We start from the raw sequence: 6,900 nt of genomic DNA on the forward strand, positions 1-6,900 counted from the left end.
CGTTTGAAAAAGTAGCTTTTGTTTGTTTTGGAAAAAGGATGTCTGACAGGTAAAACACTAAACGCAGACGCGCCATTTGCAAATTATCACCGCAGAAATGATACTGCAAAGTGTTTAACCTATTCAAATCATTTTGGGTCATTAGATTTTAACAATGTGTTTTAAAAGTGTTTTTAACCCTTGGCAAATTCTTTGATGTTTACACTAGAAGGGAAAACATGGAATTGAGGCATAGGGAGCTGAAATTTCACCCACATTTTTGCATTTTTGTAAAAACACATGGAATATTGGCTTTGTTATTTTGTAAGTGGGTTTCCAATAAAAATAAACAGATTTTTGACATTTGAGAGATGGCTTAGTTGCACTTCTACAATCTTAAACTACCTTAGTGGATTTGGAGCTGCTTATATACTGTAAACAAATATAGTGCCTCAATAATGTAATAATTTTGAGTCGATTTTTGATCAAATGCACAAAATGAGATGTTGCACTTACTGTCGGTTTCCTGTTCAGCAGATTGTAACATCTTCGAAGGTTATTCGAGACTGTTCTTTGAACTGTGGGGGGAAAAAGGAATGTGTTTATTGTTTCAAACCCTTTAGTATATTCTGTGAAAATTGTACTATGAAAAAAAATGGAACCTTCTTCAGCGAAACACTTTGTTTTTTTAATTAATAAGAAAATAGACTCTGTAAAAAAAAAAAAGTTAATCTGTATGCACAAACTGTACAAACTACACACAGTGCATTTTTTTTTCCAAATGTTGTAATTTATTTTAAAGGTGTAATAATTAGTTATCTGTGAATATATTTTTCCTTCAAGCACTCAAATTGTTCAGTAGCATCCGTTTTATCCATTCATGTGTAGGTTAAATTTATTAACCAAAAAAAAAACCTTGAAAATTTTTATGGTCTGTCTTTGACATAGCTAAAAACTGATCTCTACCGCCACCTACTGTCTTGAGGTGAAACACGAGTCAAAGAATTTTCCGTTTGCTGACATAGTTTGATCGCTGCTCAAAGGAATGTTGCAAAAATCGCAGGAATATCAGGTTCATGAATCTTAATAAGATGCAGCTGTACAATTGTAATTATAATGGTTTTATATAGTCCAAAATTTGGACAATATTTTTTTGTACACCAAATATCGCACGTCCAACTGCATTTACTATGAATGACTGCATTTTAAATTTTCACATTTTTTGACCATCTGCTGGAAATTCCGCTCCCTAAGCATTTATTTCCCCATTAATTCTTTAATGATATCATAAAAAATGAAAAGAATTTCCATAATTTGTAACATAATGATAAAGACCATAGTTTGCTCATAATGAAAAAAAGCAATATATTTATCAGCTTACTTCCACATACGCAATATTATCCATAATGAATTGTTTAGTCATACTGGGAGAACAAATACATATTTTTGACATGACTTCCCCTTTAAAGAGATGGACAGTCAATAAAAAAAAAAAAATCCTATGAAGCTAACGCACTCTATGGTTACTCAAAGATATTTTCGATGAAATGTATGTGAACCGGCGCCATGATTTCAACGCTATCCCGCATCTGTACCTGAGTGAAAGCAGCTAACCACATGTAAAGGCAAACGCCATGTGTGGCATCACATGCGCTCAATATGTTCTTTACGTGCATTTCACTCATTGGGGCTTCTTCGACGGCGACCGTTTATCCGAGTGAGTGGAAATGAGCTGCGCGGAGCAGGAGAAGACAGCCGACGCTCCTTTCAAGAGCCTAATGGTCCGCAACATCAGCCTCACTTCATCCAAAACCGCCGCCGGCACATTAGAGGCCGGCGCTGGCCGCAAAACACTGACGGACGCTTGCTAACGCACGCTACAGGAAGCTAACGCGTATGGCACATTTGAACATACTCACATATGGGCCGTTCCGAAAGTGTGTCCCACATTTCTTGAAAACGTTTATTTTGCGCATGGGCTCGGTTCACAAATGTCACATGACCAAATTCGGACAACAGCTGAGCTGGGATCGATCATTACCTCGTGGTGACGCCAAGTGGCAAAATGGCCGCCCCGAGATGGACTGGATGGAATTTTTATTTTTTTTTGCCACTAGCTGTCAACTGAAAATGACATCACTGTTGCTCAGAGCTCAGGTAACCAATCACGTCTCACCTGTTTCCAACTGTGATGTCATTTTCAGTTGACAGCAAGTGACAAAATGGCCGCCCACTGAACTATACAAAAGGGCAAATTTTGCATCTTTATTCATGTTACACAAACACAATATTTACCAAAAAAAATGTGTTTAGGCTAACTGGCCCACACAGAATAAATGGCCGTCAACATTTTGGTGGAGGGTTAAATTTTTCCCTTTAAAATTTAAATAAACAAAAAGTACCACAATCATTGCCAACATTAAAATGAAAGTATTATTTGATTTAAAAATAAAAATCTTACTAAAAATATACATGCACGTAAACTTACAAAAACTCCCAATTGTATATTAAACAGTAATAAAAACCTTCATAAAAAATATATGAAGATGAATACAAATGAAATGTACTGGGCAGTGATATTTTCAAATTCCATTAGAGGGCGCCAGAGTACCAGACTTTAACACTGCTTAGTTACGTGACAAATAATTCACTCAATGCCAGCAAGTTTTTACTAAAGAGAACCTGCAAGTCGATTTTGAGCATTTTGACTGAACACATGCGTTTTTTGTTAAAATCTCAAATATTTTTTCGCCCGTAAACCAACACAGTTCACATATTCTCACTTCAATTATGGTCAAAGCGTCAAAACATAAAACAACTTTAAAGAAATTGCTTTATTGTTCTTAATATATTTTAAAAACTCTATTCCATCAGCCGGCAATGAATGTGCTCTGTAAAAAGTTTGAAAATCATGCAAAAAAAAAAAAACTCCACAACAAAGCAATGCAAGCACCAGCTACACAGCCTGAGGATATTTAATTGTACCAGAACAGCGGTGCAATCAATCAAAACCGACAATCGCAGAACCACATTGGTCACGGTCCAAATAAACCGGAAGTTGCATACAACTAGTACGCACACATGCTCGAAACAATAGCGAGAACGATTTGAAAAATCCCAATCATTATGTTGTCAAGTCGGTTGTGAAAAGTGAGGCCAAATGCAATTATTATTCATAAAAGAACTTTGGTTATTTTCCTCATGTGACCTCCGCTAGCTGAGCCATGATTGGTCAAAAGCAAGTGGCAAAATGGCAGCCTCCAAAAATGAATTTGTTTGCTTCTTAAATTCACAGTCCACAAACGCAATAATAATTACAACCCCGTGTCAGCACGAAACATATTATTTGCGAAAATATTTTATTTACTATTTACCGTTCAAACCTAACAGGCAAAAACAAGAAACGATGTAGATAAAACTGCAACATTTCTCGGTAATTTATCGACGTTTTTGGAGCTAACTCGTGAAAAAAAAAAAATTCTTACCTTTTGAAACCGCTGTCAAGAGTTGATTAATCCCTTTGTTTTTAGTTTGAGAAAAAAAAAGTTATTTTTCAAAAGCCAGCCCAGGGAAGCATTTCGGACATCATTACAGAAGTAATTTCACCTGGTTGTTCATATAGCGCTTGGCTCCTCCCATTACAGGAAAAAAAAAACATTTCGCTATTAAAAAAAAAAGACGCCCTAGTGGACATTGAGTTCAAAAATTCATGTCAGTATCACAAGAAGACACTTTTAAATTGATATTTATCAGGATTCGACGTGCAAATGCAAAAGAGAATGTCGTTTATGATCAACTAAACTAGGTAGCACACCCCTTCATTGAAGGCACATTTGGTACGGTCCATGCAGGTAGGCCTTTGAAGGGGAAGGCCACATTTGATTAAATTGGAGCTACTTGGTTTGAACAGAGAAAACAAGTTGGTAAAGCCAAAGAGAAAAGTTGAAAAAAAAAGACTAAAATGTGATATATGATAAATATTTTTGTAAATATTTATACTTTTTGTTGCTGTTGTTTTTTCGCTGGATCATATCAACCCTTGTGCAGTACTTTGTCCAATCATTTGCCCTTTACAAGCCATCCATTGTGCCCACCCATTGGCTAAAATACTGCCGGAATGATGTGGAAGAAAATCACCCAAACTGATGAAAATACCGCACAAATGTTAATAGTATTTCACCACATTTCAATGTGGAAAAATGATTTAAGGCTAGCAGAAGATGGAGGGGCAACGAAGCACAATCATTGTTACAACACAACAGAAATTAATAAATACCTCTGAGTATTGTTGTTTACAATATCGCCGCGTATTTAAGTGACGCATGTTTAAAGAATGTATACTAATGTTTACGGTATTTTTCATGTTAGCAGTAAGCAAGCAGACTTTCCTACAGACAAGATTTGATTACACTTTAAATATTCATGTTTTATCTGTTTTATTTTAATTGTCAGTTTTACGGTATAAATTAAAACTCCGGGGGGAAACAAGGTTTTTTTGTGTGTATAATAGATCTGTAAACTGTAATTCCCTAACATGGTATCCTAGTTGTTTTTATTTGAGAAGGAGCTTTCCTGGAATAGTCAGCGTGAGACTCAGAAAGGAGCCCATTAATAATTTCTGCATTTGACAGGAGTCGTAATTTTGTGCATTTGAACATGTCGAGGGTTCGAGGTGGCGTGACCCCTCCGAGGTGAGACGTGATGGCCCCCAGGCCCCCGCCCAGGTCTGTGGATATTACGAGGAGACCACACCGCACGCTTCCCATGCTCGTTAGCTTGGCTTTTACGCGCCACGTGTGCGTCACCGACAGCCACACTTTTCAGATTTGTTACAAAGGACACAAGGGCGCTTATTTAATCTCTTTCTTGTGCTTCTCGATTATCGCCTGTTAGTTTCAATCAATTGCTCTGAAGAATATGACGCATTTATTAAAGAGAATGTATATTTGTTCATTTATTTACGCCAACGACGTACTCTGGACAATTAAAGATGTGTCCACTAGATGGCAGCATGAACCGGTTCTTTGACAAAAGCGTTCTTCACTATGCCTATAGTTTTTTTTTTAATGAGTACAAGTCAATGATGAGGCAAGGAGTGAGGAGTTATGAGAATTATTTCTATTAGAAGACTATGAGAAAAATTCATACAACGATGAATCAGATTAGGTCATTCGGTTAACAGTTAAGGAAATTAATCGTAGTAAAGGATCAAACGAAAATGATAAATAAAGTATATTCTATTCGACAACAGTAGCTTACGTTAATTTCAAGGTTTTATTTAACCCTTGTGATTAAGTGTGTGTTAAAAATGTTTGTTTTTTTTCTAGGGAGCTGAAATTTCCAGCAGATGATTAAAACGTGTAAAATCTTAAAATGCAACAAGTCTAACACTTCTATGTGATTGCAGCTAGACGTGCGAGATTTTGTGGACAAAAATAATCATTGTCCAAATTTTGGACCATATAAAACCATTGTAATTACAATTTTTGAGATGCATTGGAAAATGATTTATTGCATTGATTTTTCTGAGATTTTTGCAACATCCCGTTGAGCAGCAGTCAAACTATGTCAGAAAACTGAAAAAAATCTTTGTTGACTTGTGTTTCACCTCAAGACAGTAGGTGGCGGTAGAGACCAGTTAATGGCTATGTTTTTAAGTGTCATCATCACGTCGCAAACTACAAAGATCATTTTTCAACTTTGTGTAGGTGTTAATATGGATAGAACTGATGCCCCTGAACAATTTGAGCGGCTGAATAAAAAATATTCATAATTGATCGGTTAATGAATTGAAATAGACGACTTAAATTTGATGTTTTAGTCTCTTGACGGCAGGAATAAATACATATTCGAAAAACGAACATGACATTTTAATTCGCACACTATGGATGAATTACACAAAACGGACGCTAGATGGCAGCAGAGTACAAGACAAGTGACTGAAATGAGTTGACTCACTCAACAAGCGTCCAGACGAGTTTGATGTCCATGTGCAGGAATGTTCACCATTTCCTATTAAAAAATTAACAAGTCTTCAGAAACATGTATTGATTTTCATTCATTTTGTTTTAAACAATAATTTTCCGAACCCGACCAATGATTTGCAGTTCGACCAGAGAGTTGGATGTCAACTGCGCTTTCCTTGCATGCGTGTGTGTACTGGTGTTAGCTCGATCAGGAAGTTGGAATGCGGGTCCCCGTGTGTGATGTGATTGTTTGCAGGAACATGTCAGCCCCCGGCTGGCCCAGGCCGACCACCAAAAGGCCCGCCCAGCCCCACCGAGGCCCGAAGCACGCAGCTCCGCCTGGAAAAGTGAATCTCTTCTATATCAATATGTACACGTGTGTGTGTGTGTGTGTGTGTGTGTGTGTGTGTGTGAGCGTGTAGGTGTGTACCCCTCGAGTGCGCGTTGCCATGGAGGCGCAGATAGCTTATCGTGCTCGTCTTACTCCAGTAGAACAAGGGTGAAGTCACTCGAGAGGTCACAGGTCACAGGCCCATGTGTGGCCTTTTTTTTTTTCAGAAGAAACATGGCGCGGTCTCGTTCAAAAAGCTTGTGTAATAAGCTAATTAACGCCATGTTTTGCAAGCGTTTTCAAGAAGGGAAATATGCTGTTTTCAGAATGCATCACTCTATAACTACGGAAGTAAGCGTTAAATGGAAATCATTTGCTTTTTTTTTGTACATTTTGTCCATATGCATTCTCCTGGCGTGAAAAAATGACGACACAAATAAAGATTATAATCAGAAGTTAAAGACATTTTCACGTTAACTGCAACGCAAGAGTGTTTAGATTAATGTAAAAATAAAGGGCAATAATAAAGTCTGACGATATTGAAAACTTAAACGATACATTTAGTAGATATCTTGCAGAGTTTTACAATTTGTTTTTATAATGACAAATCATAATTAGTATACC

This window comes from Hippichthys cyanospilos, chromosome 15 (assembly GCF_059441005.1).
Source record: "Hippichthys cyanospilos isolate Australia breed blue-spotted pipefish chromosome 15, RoL_Hcya_1.0, whole genome shotgun sequence".
Lineage (NCBI taxonomy): Eukaryota > Metazoa > Chordata > Actinopteri > Syngnathiformes > Syngnathidae > Hippichthys > Hippichthys cyanospilos.